The 18,585-nt window shown below is 43.4% G+C and overlaps 1 long non-coding RNA gene across 1 annotated transcript in view; it reads right to left on the reverse strand.

Moving 5' to 3' along the window:
* Positions 1 to 18,585, reverse strand: part of LOC129532415 (uncharacterized) — an 88,559-nt gene that overhangs the window by 13,768 nt on the left and 56,206 nt on the right. Inside the window, exons 2-3 of the long non-coding RNA XR_008678152.2 lie at positions 11,187 to 11,253; positions 10,667 to 10,832 (exon numbers count right to left, since the gene is read on the reverse strand). This is a non-coding gene — a long non-coding RNA (uncharacterized lncRNA). The remainder of the gene's footprint in view (positions 1 to 10,666; positions 10,833 to 11,186; positions 11,254 to 18,585) is intronic.

Consider the following 18,585-nt stretch of genomic DNA (forward strand, 5'->3'; position numbering starts at 1 on the left):
TTGAAGAGAGAGGAAGGAGCAGAGATCCCAGGCAAAAGCCAACCCAGAAGGAACGTGGGCCAGAGGTTCAGGACAGGCAAGAGCTAGGAAGACTGTTAAAAGGATTCCTGGAGGATGAGAGGAAAATCTTAGGTCAAGTAGTGATTAGTCACAGCTCACATTCACATTCGAAGGCACCAATCTGTGCCTTACTGTTCTATTTTCTTCTAGACTCCATTGCAACCTTGAAGTTTTTCACCTCCAAGGGGATAAAGTTAATTAATGCACATTGTTATTCTTTAAAAAGATTTCTTTGTATAGAAGAATCATGACTGACTGCATTATGAGCACTATCACGGAGATATCCAGCTATTTAAACCTGGAGAACAGGCAACACAAAACCCACGCAATCCCAGACTGAACCTTTCCTGTGTAGTCCTTGACAATTGCCAGCTCAACAGCAATGGCCCCTTGTGGTAGGAAAGATGTGGCAGAAATAAAATAGTGAGTGGCAGGCCACGCAAAATTTCCTTCCAAAACTGTAAATCCACCCCCTTCTCTGCCACTGGAAAAAAAATATCCAAATATGAATAAGTGAAAGTTATACTGTTATAAAAATAATTTTGAAACTATTATTGGAGGAAGACACAGGAATTACTTTAGTTATTACAAATGTGGACCACACACCCTTGTGCTTGCTATGATGTCAAGCCGCAAACCATGGTCTTAGATAAATGAAGGAGAAAGGAGGCAAGTGGGGAAGTCTTCAGAGACACAGGTCCTGTTAAGATCTCAGGCTCCATGTCCTAAAGATAGAGAGTATAGGAACGTCTCTGGGATCCCCTTCCAACCAGCCTCAAGGACACTTTGACAAGTTCCTAAGCAGAAACTTTTTAGGTCTCCTGGCCAAAAAGTATGATCACTGTTATATTATTTTGCTTAGATTCTCTTCATTCTATAGGTTCTCTAACTCACAAAATATTTCTGCCTACTTATTTGGAATATTTTTCATCTCAAAACTGCAGCAAAACATATCTCTTTCATACTAACATCAGCATGATTGTTCAGATACTAGGACCTTTTGAAGCCTTCTTTATTTTTAATAATTTTGAAAGAGCACACTACACCTACTCCCCACTCAAATGGCTACTGTTTTTTTTTTTTGGACATTTGTGACTATTGTTTTAGTCTCTCCATATCCTAATTGGAACAAGAATTGTGCACAAAGCTAGTTACTTCTGCTATATTCCACAGCTATTTTGTACAATCCTCTATTACGGAATTTATCAAACAGCATTTTAATTATTCGTCCAACTTATCTCTCTCTCCCTTGCCTAGATAATGATCTCATTGAAGGATGGGATCGTGTTACATTCATCTTTGTATACTCCTCATCAAAAGACCTGCATGTAGAAATTAATCAATCAATGTTTAGTTTTGGATGGATGAATAGATGGACATAAAAGTTTGACATGATCTGCTTTCCAAAATGTATGAATGTGCTCTGCTTCTCATAATGAGGGAGACCTATAATAACCCAGCCTCTATACTTCTCCCTTCCCTGTTGGAATGTTACAGCCACGGGATCAGCAGTCCGCAGCCTAGAAATGGTCTTTAGTGGGGCAGATTGAAGTCCCTCTGAGTTGTTCGGGATCCTGATCTCTGCCCAGATTTCTTTCACACTAGTCCAGCCAAAGAGTTGGAAAGCCTTGGTCCCATATCACGGTGCCCCCTGTCTGCTCACAAGCGCTGTTGTGAGCCAATGGGACTCCACCTGCCTGATTACAATTTGCTTGGTTCACTGAGCCAATTGCCCTGCCTTGGTTCTTAAGATGACTGTGATGACATTTTCTAGGCTTAGCCATTTCCTCTCACTCCATATGCCTTTTTAATTCTCCTGGCCAAAAAGTATTCTCTGTAAACGATTGAGAAGCTAATTTATACCAAAGAGTAAATGATTCACAAGGCTTAGTGTATTACTCCTTCTCAGGACCTTTGCAACTTAAAGGGGACAACATCTTCAGTCAAAAAATAAATTTCAAGTTGTGGCATATCAGGCATAAGCATGCTCTCAATTCTTTCTGGCTGGGCATACAGTCTCTGCCCAGGGCTATTGCCTGTAGTGCCCTCTTCCCCTCCTCAGTGCTGTCCCCTCCCTGCCATCCTCACTCATATACAACCTTGGCCTCTGAATCACAAGACCTCAGGGTCTACATGGATGACCATCCAACACTCTAGCTTCCTCGTCCCCTTTTTCTCTATTCCACATTGGTCATTTAGTCCCCAAACCAGCTAAGCCTTGTCATTATGATTCATTTTATGCATAGATCTCACTCTTTCTCCAGGTATCTTCTCACTGGAACCTCCAACCAATTAATTCCTTCCACTCTCTGCCACTCTATCAGCTAGTTTCTTTTCTCATTCCCATCCTTTTCAAACTTAGATCTCATGGTCCACCACTCCATAACACTTTTTTCAGAACTCTAAACTCTGGCAATCTTTTTATCACACTCATCTAGCAAAAATCCAACTCAATGAATCTAACTCTCCTCTTGCTCTGAGATAGGGCATGAGCTGCTCAGTTTTATTGAGAAAGTGCCACAACAGGGCAGATCAATTTCACCATGTATGTATTGTAACTATTCTCAGATGGGCTCTCAACACTGCCCAGCAAGCATGCCACTTTCATTTCATCAGCTCTGCTACACACTTTCTTCTTGAGCTGGCTTCCTCAAACCTCTGATTCTCCCACCTCTTTCCTCACTCTTGGCTTACAACCCTGCCTCCTATTTCACAGGGAACACTGAGTCCATTTCACAGAATTCTCTTGCCTTCCCACCACCAAGCACACAAGCCCACCCACCTCCCTCCTGTTCCCTGGCCTTTTCTCTCTCCCACCAAACAAGGCTAGTTTGGCCACATGGCTTAAGATCCATCTTCTCCTGCCTTCTTGGGAAGCACATTGTCCATGATCTCTTCTTTCTCTGGTTTCCTCCCAAGTGGATTTCCCTCAATAGTATTTAAATACCCGTAAGTCTTTTCCATTTAAAAATAGACCTTTTACAACCTTGAATACCCCTCCTCCTATTGCCCTTTAAACCAAACTTTCTGAAAAAGTCCCTCCCTATTTCCTCTTTACAGTTACTCACCCCTCTCACTCCCCAGCCTACTCCAGGCTGGCTTCAGATCCCATCACTCCACTGGAACAACTGTTGCTTGGGTCACCGGAGGCCTCCAAATTCAAAGGGCATGTTTCAGTCCCAGCTCACTGCCCCTGTCAGTTACACTGGCCCTGCTGGACATGCCTGCTACTTGATACTCACTCTCTTCCTTTTGCTTTAGTGACATACCACTGCCTCACTCATAGACTTTTCAGCATTCTCTTCTCTGGATCCTTTACAAGTTTCTCCTTTTAAAATCGACTACTTAATGTTGGATTTCCTCCAGACTTGGTCCTAGGCTCCTTCATCCTCACACTCTAACCTCTCTCTCTTGGAGAGCTCATCAACCTTGTGGCTTTAGATTCCACCTATGCACAGATGAACCCTGGAATCCAACTTCCCCTTGGTCTCCAGTTCTTTCACTCCTTCATGCTCTTTGTTCTGCCAGACTACCAGGTCTCTCCTTGAATAGTCTGGTCAGAGGTCCCACATCCATCATACCCCACAGCCTCATACAGATGTCTTGAGATCAGAATGTCTGGGAATTCCAAAACCGGTTCACCTAGCACCCAGCAGTTCTTCTGACCTCACGCTGCTGGAGAACATCCTGTAACAGAGCTCGTTCACTTCAACCTCCCTCAGGGCCATGGTTTGAATGTGTCCCCAAAGTTCACGTGTTGGAACTTAATCCCAAACCTAACAGTGTTGAGAGGAAAGACTTTTAATAAGTGATTAGGTTACGAGGGCTCGGTCCTCATGAATGGAAATGTCATTACTGAGGGATTGGCTTCCTTGTTGAATGAGTGTGTTTGTTATAAAGTGAGCTTGGCCCCTCTTGCTCTCTCATGCTCTCTTGTCCTTTCTGCTTCTGCCATGGGATGATGCACAAGGAGACCCTCGCTAGATGCCAGCACCCTGATCAAGGACTTCTCAGACTCTAGAAATGTAAGAAATAAATCTCCATCCTTTATAAATTACCCAGTCTGTGGTGTTCTGTAAAGCAGCATAAAATGAACCAAGACAACTGCTATGTTTCTCTGGTATGGCGAAGGATTAAGATGGACTTTGGTGTCCAGAAGACTCTAGTTAAAACTCTGGCTCTGCGAATTCCTTGTTGTATAACAACAAAAGGTTTCATTATTTAATGAGGTTATGTTATCTAACTTCTTTAAGCCTCAATTTCCTTATGAATAAAGTGAAGACAATAATGTCTAGGAAGTAAACTATATAAATTAGTAAGTAGTAGGCACAGAACAGTGCCTACCATATAGGATACAATCATAATGGTAACATTATTATTGTTGTACTTTTATTTGATTTTGATGATTCCTTATTGCATTCTTCTCTGTGTTGACCCTAAGACATATCTATTATTCCCAAGTCCTTTATGGGTAGACATTGACTTCTCTACATACTTTGTAAAGAAGATCAAGGTCATCCACCATGTGCTCCCTCAGTACCCTCCCCTGGACTTCAAGGGTTCCTCTACATGGAACCTTGCAGTCCTCCCTCCTGCAAGCTCTGAAGGGTGTGCCTGTTTCCTTATAGGACCAGCCCTCTTCAGTGCATCCTGGCTGCCATAGCTCAGGCAACTCCCTCCATGAGTTATCCACTCTATCTTTCTTAATCAGACTCTCCTATTTCTCCCTGTATGCCAGGACAGAAATTTCATCTCTCCTAGCCCTAAACAAAACAAACATATTTTTAAAAACTTCTCTTCACTAACAAGCTTCTTGAATGGAGCCTACATCAGTTGCCCTTCCCATTCTCTTCTCAGCCACTTGCCGTACACCTTCTATCCTCTCAGTCTTCCCATCCTTTAGAGGACAGTGTCCCTACAGGGTCAATCACTGTCCACCTCTCAGGCCTTCCCTTTCAGAACTTTCTGCTCCATATGACAGAGTTGACCACTTCTTCCTTTTGAGCTGTCTCTTCCCCAGGAGGTTCTGGTTCTTGGCCTCCACATTTAGCTCTTCCAATTCAGTCTTTGTCATGGTCTCTTTTCATTAAGTATATTTGGCATAAATTTCTATCCATAGACTTCAGTGTTTAAGAAATATTTTCTTTTAAAATGTTTTATTAATCAACTTGATTTCAACTCTGAGCTTCCATCTTGCTGGGTTGGTGAGAAATTCAGCCTGAGTGATTCACAGGGATTTCTCTTCCCTCTCCCCACAGGGAGTTGTGCCATGGTCCTAAGGTAGGACACAGGGCTCAGACATAGGGAGGTCCCTCTAATATTATTATAGAACATTGGTTCACCCTGGATTACCACTGAGAATCCCACTGCCTCAGCCCCTTTTCCTTCCTCACCAAGCTGACTGAAGGGAAGCTTTGGCAAGGCTGGCAGCCTAGGCACCTTGGGCCACCACTCTGAGGTCCTGCCAATGTTCAGAGTACTGCCAGAGACAGGGAACACGACCCTGCTGCTCTGCTCCAAAACCACAGTCCTTGACTAGGAAGTCTCTCTTCAATCACTGGAAAACCCTCCTTATCTCTACCATATTCATTTTCGTCAGACAGCCTTGACCTCATACATCCAGAGCCCTGTCTCTTGAGGCACATAAGCACAGAGTTTGCAACCTGCCTGAATAAGGGAAGAAAAAACAGAAAGCAAAGATGAATCAGTATATCAAAAAAGTATCTTGACACCCTGAACTTATGAGAGTGGTTGCCAGCAGGTGGGATGGGGGTGGGGGTTGTAATATTTTATTTCTTTTTTTTTTCAACTTAGCAGATTTGACCAAATATATTTATAATGATAAGAATATGAGATTACATTTTTTCTTTGCTTGCAACTGCATTTTTAATGTCTCAAAATGAATAACAAAATTTAAAATCTCCAATAAAAATTTATCTTCCAAATAGGCATTTTCCAATTTATGTCTGTATGCAGTTTTCCTTGATGATTCACCTATTCTAATGGTTTCCAGTTTTCCCACAGCACAAGTGATTCTGAAATTGATCTTGCTGCCTCCAAGCCATCTCCTATATGTCAGAATGTCATATCCGAGTGATCCTGGACACCTATATTTGCATATCTGACAGGCAGCTCAAGCTCCACCTGCCACCCTTGACACAGAGCCCGCTGCAACCCCCCATCCAATCCATCATCAACCCCATAAACTCGACCTCAGAACCTCTCAAATCAATCTTCACCCCATCTCTTCTTCCACCCCTAATCCAAGATACCTTTACCCCTTATCTGAAAAACTGCCACTGTTCTTGAGAATTTCTCTACCTACTCTCCAATCTGTGCTCTACACAGCAGCCTAAAAGTGCTTTTGATGCCCAACCCCCATGTCACATGAGGTCACTTCCTGCCTGAAGCTGCCTAATGGTTTCCTTTTAGAATAGGATCCAAACCCTGCAGGTTGGCCTTCAAGTCCTGACCTAGTCTAAATTCTGTTTCCAGTTTGCTCATTCTTTCCCCTTATTCTCCATACTTCAGCCAACACTCGCCTCTTTCAGCTCCCCCAACACACCAAGCTATTTCCCACCTTCAGGGCTTCTTTCAACCCCACCCCCCACCCCCCAATAAAAGTTCTTCCCACACTTCCACACTGCCTCTAAAATCCTCTCTTCACACAGCAATGCTTTGAACTGCTCAGCTGAGCATGGTGAGCCCTTGATTAACACTTCTTAATACTTCCCATTGCTCTTAGAGGGTGGTTCAAAAGGCTTAACATGGCCCACAAGCTTCTGCAGGATCCAGCCCATCTGGACTTCAGCCACACTGGCCTTCTTTCAACACCTCCAATGTGCCAAGTTCCTTCCTGCTTCCAGGACGTTGCTCATGCTGTTCCTCAGTATGACCCCCTACCCCTCACTCTTCACCCAGGCAACTTCTACTTATTTAGGTTTCAGCTAAAATCACATGTCCCAGAAAATATTCTCCTGACTTTCTACCTAAATCTTGAGACTTTCATCTTCCCAGGGCTCTTATTACAACTCGTGATGATGTTTTTATTTTGTGATTGTTGTCTATGTTCTCCACTCAATGAGTTTAGAGAACTCTGAACATCCCACCCTGCCTTGTTACCTGGTGGGCTAGTTGAATGTTAGGCATATAATAGGTGCTCAGTGAATGTTGACTGACTGACTGAATGAATGAATGAATAGTGAATACTTAGATTTAATGCCATCTTCTTTTCCCTCCTCCTCTCCCCATCCTGATCCACCCTTCTATTGTGCTTCTACTCTCAATCACTGGCACTTGAAACCACCCATTCTCAGGCTCAAAATGCTAGTATTACCTTTGACTCTTGCTCCTCCTCATTCCTTCTACCAAATATGTAGGCAACATATATCAAGTTGACCTCTAAATAGCTCAAACACACATCCTCTCTTTTTCTTCCCCATTAGTAAGCCCACGTTACCTCCCATTTGGATTATTAAAATTTCTTCCTAGCTGCCCTCTCTTCCACTGACTCCGATCTGTTCTCCCTGGAATCAGGATAATTATTTTCCTAAAATTCAGATAGACCTCTTCCTCCAGATAGCCTACCATTTCACACAAATCAAATCTGAATGGAACATTATGCAGCAATTAGAAGCAACAGATTAGATTTAAGCATAGCAATATGAGTGAATCTTAACAACATATTGTTTAGTGAGAAGAGTAAGAAAAGGAATGAGATTATTATAACACAATATCATTTACATACATTAAAAATACATGCAGCAAACAGTAAACATTTTGTAAATACATAGACAAGCAAAAAGATGGACATCAACGGCAATAATGCAGTTTCCTATGGGGAGGAGGAAAATGGGAAAGTGGTATGGGAGATAAAAGAAAAAATAAATAGAAGAGAAGAGCTTGGCATGCCCATCATTGGCTTGGCCCAGTGATAATAAATGGGCAATGAACTGAGAAGGAAGGTAAACGCCACTCACTGCAGCCAAAATTCACAAAGAAAAAAGAATCAACAAAACAACTTGTATCTCAGACAATTAGTATTCAATTCATTTTTGCATAATTCTTTACAGCGCTTGGGACTATTTTTTGCACATCACTGGGGCAACAGTAGAGGTGCAAAAAGTGCATTTGTTTTAACCAGGCAAGCCCCATAACATGCCTCAGTGCTGAGAAAAACCATTCATGTCCTCATCTTACCCAGCTGGAGACAAACTTCCAGGTACTGGCTTATCTACCTAATCACTTCTCCATAATCATCACTTCCTCCAGGCACAATAATTCTCTTAACAACTTGAGCTCACTACTTTTTAGAAATTCCGATAAACAACTGTGAGACTTTGAAGTACATATACTGGAAGTATATTAAAAACTGTGTCCTCATTTTATCAGGTATAGTCTCCCATAATGTACAGATACATTTTTTAAAAGAATTAGAAATTATATTTTTATTTTTTTTTTGTAGGCTGTGCTTAAGTTCCTACCTACCAGAAATTATGGAATCCAAAATGAAAGTGCAGTCTCAGAAACCACAAGGTCACTTGGAGATCAGCTTTGCGGGCAGAATTCAAGTTTGAAGGAGAAGTAATAAATATTATGGACTGATTGGCCTAGTAATCTCCATTTGTCTCCTTCCGTCCAGCACAGAATTGAAAAGGATAAATAGTTGATCGTGGATTCCTGATTCCACCTAGGACTGCAAGACACTAAGAACATCTCCTTTCCTTGGGACGAAGATGCAATGTTTTTGTAAACTTTTATTAAAATTACAGACAAAATTGATCTTAGCGGGGAAGCCAAGCTTCTCTCAGCCCCTGAATCTAGCTAATGAAAGTGTTAATGGTTTCAATAGACATTGTAAAATAAATACTCATAAAAGTTTGCACAGCACACCGTTATATGGCCCCATAAAATCCACAAGGCAATTATGGAGTTATGAGCTCCCTGCCCACCTCTCCAAGCACCAAGGTTAGCACAAGCGGAGGTGACAGAGGACCCTTGCAATAGGGAGGGGGAACGTTGGAGGTGCACCATGTGCTGACCCAGGGGAGACCAGACATCTCCCCCAGCACTCAGCTTCCTTGTCTGTGAAATGAGTATTTGATCTTAAGTCCAAACTCCCTTTGCTACTCTTAATTTCTCTGTACTTCACACCAGAGGAGAATGTTGGCATGCAAAGTACAAGCATTAGCCCTTCTAGTCACACTCAATGCCAACATTTATTCAGTGTTCATGGTGGACCAGGCATGGTGCTAAGCACCTTATACTCAATATCCCGTTTACTCCTCACATCATGCCTATGAACCATGCATTATCATTATCCGTATTTTACAGATGAAGAAGCTGATTCCGGAGCCTGAGCACTTAACCACTGCAACACACTGGCTCATAGTAGTATAGTGTTCAGGGTGGGGCACAAAGAAAGCATGAGCTCTCTGCCTTCATCTTTGCCGTACAACATCCACATTGATTCACTAGAGAAAGGAATCAATATTTCATCGTTTTGCAGCCATGGAGCACAAATGAGGGTAGAAAACTGAGACACAAAGTTATTAATTGTGATCTAGATGCCGAACACCATATTCAGGGCCCTTGTCTCTCCAATATTCCTCGTTCTCCTCTGTTCCCTCTCAGTCCACCTGCTGCACCTGGGGATCCCTTGAAACATGACAGTCCAGTTCCTGGAATAGTGCCCATTTAGGTAGTTTCCTCATCAGCATGGCCTTCATCAACACCAAAACTTTAAGAATGCCCTTACATTGGTTCGGTGCTATGCAGGTTGCAAAACACTTGGGTGGCCTAACACCTTAAAAAAACTTAATAAAAATTATTAAAATGATGTTGAGGAAAACAAACCAGTTACTCTGTAGACTGAAGCTCAGTTTGGCTTCTTCTGATGTTTCCCTATGAGTAAATTCAGGTTGTGCGTTTTTGCGGGAATTCCAGGAAGTGATGGTGTGTTCAGCTCAGGGCATTCTATCAAGAGGCATCTGGTGTTGATTTGTTCCGTTACTCAGGATATTAAGTTTTATCACTGAGTTCAGGTGGTGCCTACCAGGTTTCTTCACTGTAAAGTTCCTCTTTCCCCCATACAATTGAAGGAATGTGTTCGGAGGCTACGTAAATATCTTATTTCTCATCTTTCTTTCAGTCATTATTTTAACATCCATTGATGAATCTTATCTGAAACAATTACTACTAAAGTAAAGTGGATAGGTAGATAGATAAGCAAAAGACAGAGAATGATAAAGCAAGTGTGGTAAAATGTTAACACTTTGGAAATCTAAGTGAAAGGTTTATGGGAATTCTTTGTACTATTTTTGCAATATTTTATAAGTATGAAATTGTTCCCAGATAATGATTTTTTAAGGATGTGGATTATCACATGAATTGGTAGAAAGGCTATATAGAGCCAGACTTGGGGCTACCCAGCTAAAAGCAATGTTCCAGTTTTGGTCAAAATTGCCCTGCCAAACAGACCTCTGGGGCCCCTTACCTTCCCCAAACCAGAGATGCTGCCAGTATCCCTCCCCCACCCAGCACAGGGCACCAGGCCAGGCCACCAGCACCATGCTGCCAGAGCAGCTTCCTTGTGGCTCCCACTTACCTACCACCTATGGCACCAAACTGGGTGGATACGTGAGCAATGGGGTCTGTGTCACAGGATCACCAGGCACAGGGCAGCTGGAAAAGTGACCTTCTGCCATTTTCAGCTTCTCCCACCTGGGCTCATAGGATGGGAAAGTCTTCAACATAAGTAGGAGGGCAGTTTGCTGGGCAGCCAAAGAAAAAAAAAATAGAAAAGTCCAGGATATGCCAGAAAATATCTGTGCAATCTAACCTCTCTGAGGCCCTCTCTGTTACTTGGCAATCAGTCCATTTGTTCTCTACTTACCACATTCAGCTCAGTAGTTATATTTCAGATTTTTTTCAGCTTTCTACAAACCCTCCGCCATCTAATCATGGACCTCTCTTACTTGATCATATCCTCATTTCTTTATTTAAAGAGATTGGAGGCTCCCCATGGGAGAGCTCAGACTACTCCTATTGTCATAAGGGCAGACTGATGTGGGTTCAAGTCCTGACCCCATTACTTACTGATTGAGGACACTGAGCAAACTACTTACCTTCTCTGAGCCTCAGCTTCCTCTCCTGTAAAGTGCAGCTAATGATAATGACCTTGCAGGGTGTAGCCTGGAAGTAAAGGAATATATGTGAAGTAAAGCATACTGCCAGGTGCATAGTAGTTACTCAATGCCATTATTTTCCTTCCTTTCTCTTGACCTCTTATAACAGACACTGGTGTGTTGCTCAAATTGGGACTGAAAAACTTCATTCCCAGCTGATGAAAGTGTTTTTGGGGTTGCCAGCCCTCACTGGGAATCTTCTTTGACCAAAGAGAGAGAGTTGACTCACTCAGGGTTATGCCTTTTCCTGGGGCAGCCTCTACCCAGTGACCAGTTGATGCAAATGTATAAAGGTCCAGCTCCCTTATCCCAATTCAGGACAATTCTGAAGGGTCATCACAGCCCCAAAGCTCCCCATGGGGTTGGCTGAGGCCCTTGTCATGACTGCATCACAGCCCAACTCCACACTGTCTACTCTGGATGGCTTCCATTGTCCTTATATGGAACGATCCGGAGAGCACTCCCTCATAAATGTACTGCATGCCAGTATCTGTGAGTCTGCTTCCTGAGCAACCCATCTGTGACAGCCCTTTTCCCTGTCTTGCCTTCAGGGAAAGCCACCCCTTTCTAGTCTCATACCCCATGGAACCTGATTCCATGTCCTACCATCTGAAAACAATCTCTCCTGCCGTCTTGGATGTTACCTTCAATTACAGATGTGTGTTAACAGTGTCTTTCTATTTCCCACCCCTAGCCTTGTTGATGGGACCCGCTAAATCTTTCAAGACCCATCTTAGGTGGTGCCTTTTCCTGAAAGCCTTCTTTGGCTCCCCCAGTGGAAAGCATCCACTCCCTCCCCTGATTATTTTGTCCCCCTCTCCTGACCTGGCACCATGTGCAGCCTCCTGAGTTAGTATACAAGTCATTTGCGAGTTTACCTGTATATCCACTCCTTGCCTCCCACTCCTCTGCTCTGTGGCTCAGAGGCCTGACACAACAAGTTGCATTTCCCAGCGACATGTGCCCACCAATTTCTGGTTAGGGCCAGCCAGTAGGAGGCATGGATGAGAGCTTGGTAGGAAGGAAGAGAAGAGAATCCAGGGAATTTCTTCCCCCTCTCTGCTTTGGGGAGAGACATCACTGGCAAGGTCTGTGCCCACCTTGGCTCCACCAGGTAGCCCCAGCTCCTGGGCTCCAGTCACTGTCTCTGCCTGTTGCCTGACCAGCTTTGAGGGGCAATGGTTTCTCTTGTTAATCTCTGGGTTGCCTCATGGTCCCTTGTGTTCAGTTATTCCAAACCTGCTATAACTATTCTCCCATAGCAAACTCCCTCAATTAAACTTGCTGGTTTGGGTTCTGTTTCCCTGATGGTTACAGATGTTATTTCTGTATTTGCCTTGCCCTCTTTCACAAGACTGGGAAGATCTCCTGGGTAGGAACAGAGACAAAGCCTGCAGCCAGTAAAAGCAAAATTGGCTCTTCTCCTTGCCGGTAAGTTCGTGGGTGAACACCCGCATTTGAAAAGCTTCAAATATGTTATTCTTTAAAACAAAGACTCCCACAATTAACTAAGGTTGCCTCCTCTTCCCACTTTCCATAGCAATTTAGAAGAATCCAGGAATCCTTGGCCATTTTGTACAGAGAAAGCCTTCAGCAGCTTAACTAACCTTCTCGACTAGGAACATCCACCCTCTGCAGTGTCTCCTGCTATGAAGGCTTACAAACTTTTTTTTTTTTTTTTTTTTTAATTGAGCAAAGTCCTGCTCTGTCACCCAGGTGGGAGTGATCTTGGCTCACTGCAACCACCACCTCCCGGGCTCAAGCAATCCTCCCGCCTCAGCCCCTCCGAGCGGCTGTGACTACAGGCATGCGCCACCATGCCAAGCTAATTTTTGTAATTTTTGTAGAGATGAGGTGTTACTATGTTGCCCAGGCTGGTCTCAAACTCCTGGGCTCAAGCAATTTGCCTGCCTGGGCCTCCCAAAGTGCTGAGATTACAGGAATGAGCCATCATGCCAGGCTGGTTTACAAACTTTTAATATTGAAACAAAATATGTTTTACCCAGCTGATGTCTCAAAGAATTATCTCCAGATCTTGCTTGTGGTTTTGAAGATAAATATTAATAGCAAAGCTGTTTGTAAATATCTGAAACAAATGTAAGCCTTTAATTATTTTTTGCATTAAACATTGACAACAATTGATATTCCCCACTCATGAGCTATAAACATTGTGTATGTGTACATGGGTATATATTCTGCTTAATAGCAATTATTGTTCCACGATGACTGGGGAAATTGCTCTGAGGTTTAAAAGTGTATTTGCATCTATACCCAAGGGATTGTGGATAGTGATGCCTACTGTCTCATCCACCTTATTTAAAATTTGCAATAGGAAACACAATTCAATCTAGCACATTTCTAAAGCCCAATGGAAAATAGATTGGGCAGCAGAGTCAGAAAATGCAAATCCAGTGTTAAACTCCATCCCAAACCCATCTGCCCAGGTTTTATTTCCTTTTTTTCTTCCCCAAGGCCAGTGGTGCTGACTCAGTAGTGCATTAAACACAAATGTGTGAGTTTGGCCCTGACCAGCCATTAATCAATGTGCAGCCACAAAGCAGCATCCAAGGGTTAGCAATCTACTGCAAGGTGCTGAGCGCATGCAGGGAGAAATTAAACCAGGCTTTAGAGGTAGTTAGGGGCATACCCACTTCCTCTCCTTAAAGGACCTAGTTGGTTGAAATAAAAATTTAATGCCAAAACAGAATTATAAATATATGTTATATTTTAAAGGTGTGCATTTAACAAGTTGACTTGTTTAATGGTGGAGAAAGAAAGAAGAAAGGACAGAAGGAAGGAAAGAAGGAAGGAAGGGAGGAAGGGAGGGAGGAAGGAAGGAAGGAAAGAAGCAAGGCATTGATTGTGCACTCAGCCTCACTGAAAATAAGAACAAAAAGTTTACACTTGAGACCTCTGGAGATAAGAGGCCTGAACAAAGGGCCTTCTGTCCCTGCTCCTGCCTCTCAGAGGCATTGGGGAAAACAGGGCGAGTTCAAGACCAGCCATCTCCAACCCAGCTTAAAGTGCAGATATGATCCACCAGAGAGCCTCGGACACTTTGGTTAATAGAAGTGGCTTTAACATGGAGGAGCCTCATGAGGAGAGGGGCTGGCCTTGGCCTCTTCATCCTGATTTTTCACCTTAGATTAAGGGTCCAGTGCTGCTCAGCCCGGAAAGCAGGTACTTTCCCCTCATATTCTGCCTATCCTTGGGCAAGGGCAGCCTCCTGCTGTCCGCACGGAACTCCTCCTGGGGCCCTTGAAGAAGGCGGGATGCATGTTCAGTTCTCAGGGAGAATGCAGGGCGGAAGGGAAGACTCAGAGATGATTTCTCCTGGGGAGTCTCACACGACAGCAACTCCCTCCTTTTGTCCCCTCCCTATCTCTTGTCTCTTTAATCTCACTTGCAGGAACCACATGATGTGATTCACAGCTCCAGCCCTACCTGGGGAGGGGTGCAAAATGCCCCTGCTAGCACTCGCTTTCTCTCTCCCCCCTTCTCTTTCTCCAACAGAAGAGACTCCAGAATATTGTCTTTATTAAAGGGAATCATAAGCCCCAAACTGCGGGTCCCCTGCTCCTAATGCCACAAGGTGGGAGGAGCACTTCAAGCATGGAGGTTGGAGGAACCTCGAGCAACAGTAACCTAGCAACAGTGTCTCAGGATTTGAATGTAATTATACCCCAAGCGTGATAAATACTCGGAAGGGCTCCTTATGTGCAGATCATACTAAACAAGTCTTTGAAATTACCCTTATCAAATATTGATAGAAGAAAACTTTTTTGAAAAGAAAAAAAAAACCCTAAAGTGCATGGACAACCTTTCCCACCAAGTGCCCTGGGCAGTGGGAGAACACCAGCCAGGGAAGTGCAGAAAGCCTCAAAAACTCTTTCGCAGGTGATGTGACAGGTCTGAAAGAGAAGCCGGACCTGGAAACCAGAGCTTCCTTGCAGATGCAGTGCAGCGTTGGATACTGAGGTCTGCTGTCTGATCGCAAAGTCAGGAGAACTGACCTGGGATTTGGGCCTCAGTTTTCTCATCTCTAGAGAGAGTGTGTTGAGCAAGATGACCTCTCAGCTCTGCGCTAGCTGTGCCCTGAAGGAGTGGAAGTGAGAGGTATGAAGTAGGCAGTGCAGGCAGGAGCAGTCCAGACAGCAGGAACAACATGGATACAGGATCCAAATCTTTTGCATCCTCAATACCAAGGTTAGTTTGATAGCGTCCAAGACACTGGGGGCTCAGTGTGAGGGCCGAAGCTGAGGTGAATAGTCCCAGGTGCTGAACAGCCTTGCAAGCCTTGAAGAAGAGCCTAGGCTTTATTCCGGGTGAAAACAGGAGTCACTTCAGGTGTAGATGCTGTGAAGTATGTATGTGAAGGGCAGTGATGGCACAGTCAGATGTACATGCTGGAATAGGTCTCTAACTACTCCGTGAGGATGGCTGCTGGGCCATCCTGCCCAGAGGCTGTTGGCAATAATTGACTTCACAGAAGGTGGAGGATTTAGGACAATCATCAGGAGCAGCCCTGTGACATGGAGCTGGCCTTGAGGTGTCTTTATTCAGGTGCTTTGTTAAGACTCCTAGGACAAAGCCCAGAGCTGCCACCATCCACCTATGTGCTGCACCAGGTTAATGCAAAAGAAGACCCTGAACGCCCAGTGTGATAAGATCCCGGGATCAGTGTAAGGCTGACAAAGACAAGTCTGGAATGAGGAAGTTTGGAGACGGAGAATCTGCTCTGGAGAAAAGAACAGAGGATTTAACAGTAGAAGAGAGGATATCAGGTCTCTGTCTTAACATCAGATTATCAGTGGTACAGAGCTCCGAAGATGGAGACTAAAATCAGAGAATAGGACAAGAGAGAAATGTCTTACCCAGAAACTCAGCCTGTGTCATTATTATTTCGGTGTCCCTGCCCAGCCTGACCACTATCCTACTGTGGGATCTATGCCAAGCTCTTTCCCTTTGGGGCAAAGTGCTGACCAGGCTCTCCCATCAGGCTGCTGGCCTGGGCCTGGGTGACACACAGCAAGCCCAGTGCATCCAGATCTGCTTTCCCCTTGCTTCATCCCTGAATGCCCTCATCACAGGGCAGAGCTCTCTGCTCTGGTGTCTCTCTCTGGGACTGCTGCACATGTGTTTCCTGCTTATTCGAGGAAATTGTCTTCCCTTAGATGCCACATCTTTAAAGGGCCTCAGATCTCATCTGTGAGCTCTCTTCTCTGGATTGAGCTCCCTTGATGGCACTGCAGGCACCTCCCAAGAAAGTAAGGATAGGGAAGGCAGGTGGACCCTGCTTGAAGGAAGCACTGTTTACAGAAATCTTCTTGAACAAATGAGCAAACTAGCTAAATAAAGGCAGACTGTTTGATTTTCATGAGACTCATCCTAGAGATTTCTGTAAACCCCCACAGCCCCAGAGCACCACCAATAAGTGCATTTAGAGAGCACTGTATGATGGGCTGAAAGGGCAAAGGGTAGAAAAATATGAATACCAAAATATTAAGGGCCACTTTCTTTTAAAATCAGTGGAAATGGAAGCATGGTTGACCCTAGACACATAATAGATAGTTACCGGGGGACCAGGGAAGGAGGAAAGACACCAGCACTAGGGCAAAACTTTCTAGGGGTCTCCACATGAACAGTTAGCAAGAAGAGGGTTGGACAAAATTTCTGACTTGTTACTTGAGTTCAGTCTTTTGACTTCTGAAAACATTTCTGTCTTCTGTGTGTTCGTTTTCTGACATGAGAAAGGAATTACTGGATATATACATTTACTAGATACTGCCAGATTGTTCTCTTAATTCTCCAGGATTAAGTTTCTCCCTTGGGTTTTGATTTGCCTTTCTCTGATGGTCAGTGATGATGAGCATTTTTTCATGTGTCTGTTGGCTGCATAAATGTCTTCTTTTGAGAAGTGTCTGTTCATATTCTTCGCCCACTTTTTGATGGGGCTGTTTGTTTTTTTCTTGTAAATTTGTTTGAGTTCTTTGTAGATTCTGGATATTAGCCCTTTGTCAGATGAGTAGATTGCAAAAATTTTCTCCCATTCTGTAGGTGGTCTGTTCACTCTGATGGTAGTTTCTTTTGCTGTGCAGAAGCTCTTTAGTTTAATTAGATCCCATTTGTCAATTTTGGCTTTTGTTGCCATTGCTTTTGGTGTTTTAGACATGAAGTCCTTGCTCATGCCTATGTCCTGAATGGTATTGCCTAGGTTTTCTTCAAGGGTTTTTATGGTTTTAGGTCTAACATTTAAGTCTTTAATCCATCTTGAATTGATTTTTGTATAAGGTGTAAGGAAGTGATCCAGTTTCAGCTTTCTACATATCACTAGCCAGTTTTCCCAGCACCATTTATTAAATAGCGAATCCTTTCCCACTTTCTTGTTTTTGTCAGGTTTGTCAAAGATCAGATAGTTGCAGATGTGTGGGATTATTTCTGAGGGCTCTGTTCTGTTCCATTGGTCTATATCTCTGTTTTGGTACCAGTACCAAGCTGTTTTGGTTACTGTAGCCTTGTAGTATAGTTTGAAGTCAGGTAGCGTGATGCCTCCAGCCTTGTTCTTTTGGCTTAGGATTATCTTGGCAATGCGGGCTCTTTTTTGGTTCCATATGAACTTTGAAGTAGTTTTTTCCAATTCTGTGAAGAAAGTCACTGGTAGCTTGATGGAGATGGCATTGAATCTATAAATCACCTTGGGCAGTATGACCATTTTCACGATATTGATTCTTCCTATCCATAAGCATGGAATCTTCTTCCATTTGTGTCCTCTTTTATTTCCTTGAGCAGTGATTTGTGGTTCTCCTTGAAGAGGTCCTTCACATCCCTTTTAAGTTGGATTCCTAGGTATTTTATTCTTTTTGACGCAATTGTGAATGGGAGTTCACTCATGATTTGGTTCTCTGTTTATCTGTTATTGGTGTATACCATCTCACACCAGTTAGAATGGTGATCATTAAAAAGTCAGGGGGGAGGGATAGCATTAGGAGATATACCTAATGTTAAATGACAAATTAATGGGTGCAGCACACCAACATGGCACATGTATACATATGTAACTAACCTGAATGTTGTGCACATGTACCCTAAAACTTAAAATATAATAAAAATAATAAAAAATAAAAAGTCAGGAAACAACAGGTCCTGGAGAGGATGTGGAGAAATAGGAACACTTTTACACTGTTGGTGGGACTGTAAACTAGTTCAACCATTGTGGAAGACAGTGTGGCGATTCCTCAAGGATCTAGAACTAGAAATGCCATTTGACCCAGCAATCCCATTACTGGGTATATACCCAAAGGATTATAAATCATGCTTCTATAAAGACACATGCACGTGT

Source organism: Gorilla gorilla, chromosome 2 (assembly GCF_029281585.2).
Source record: "Gorilla gorilla gorilla isolate KB3781 chromosome 2, NHGRI_mGorGor1-v2.1_pri, whole genome shotgun sequence".
Taxonomy (NCBI): Eukaryota; Metazoa; Chordata; class Mammalia; order Primates; family Hominidae; genus Gorilla; species Gorilla gorilla.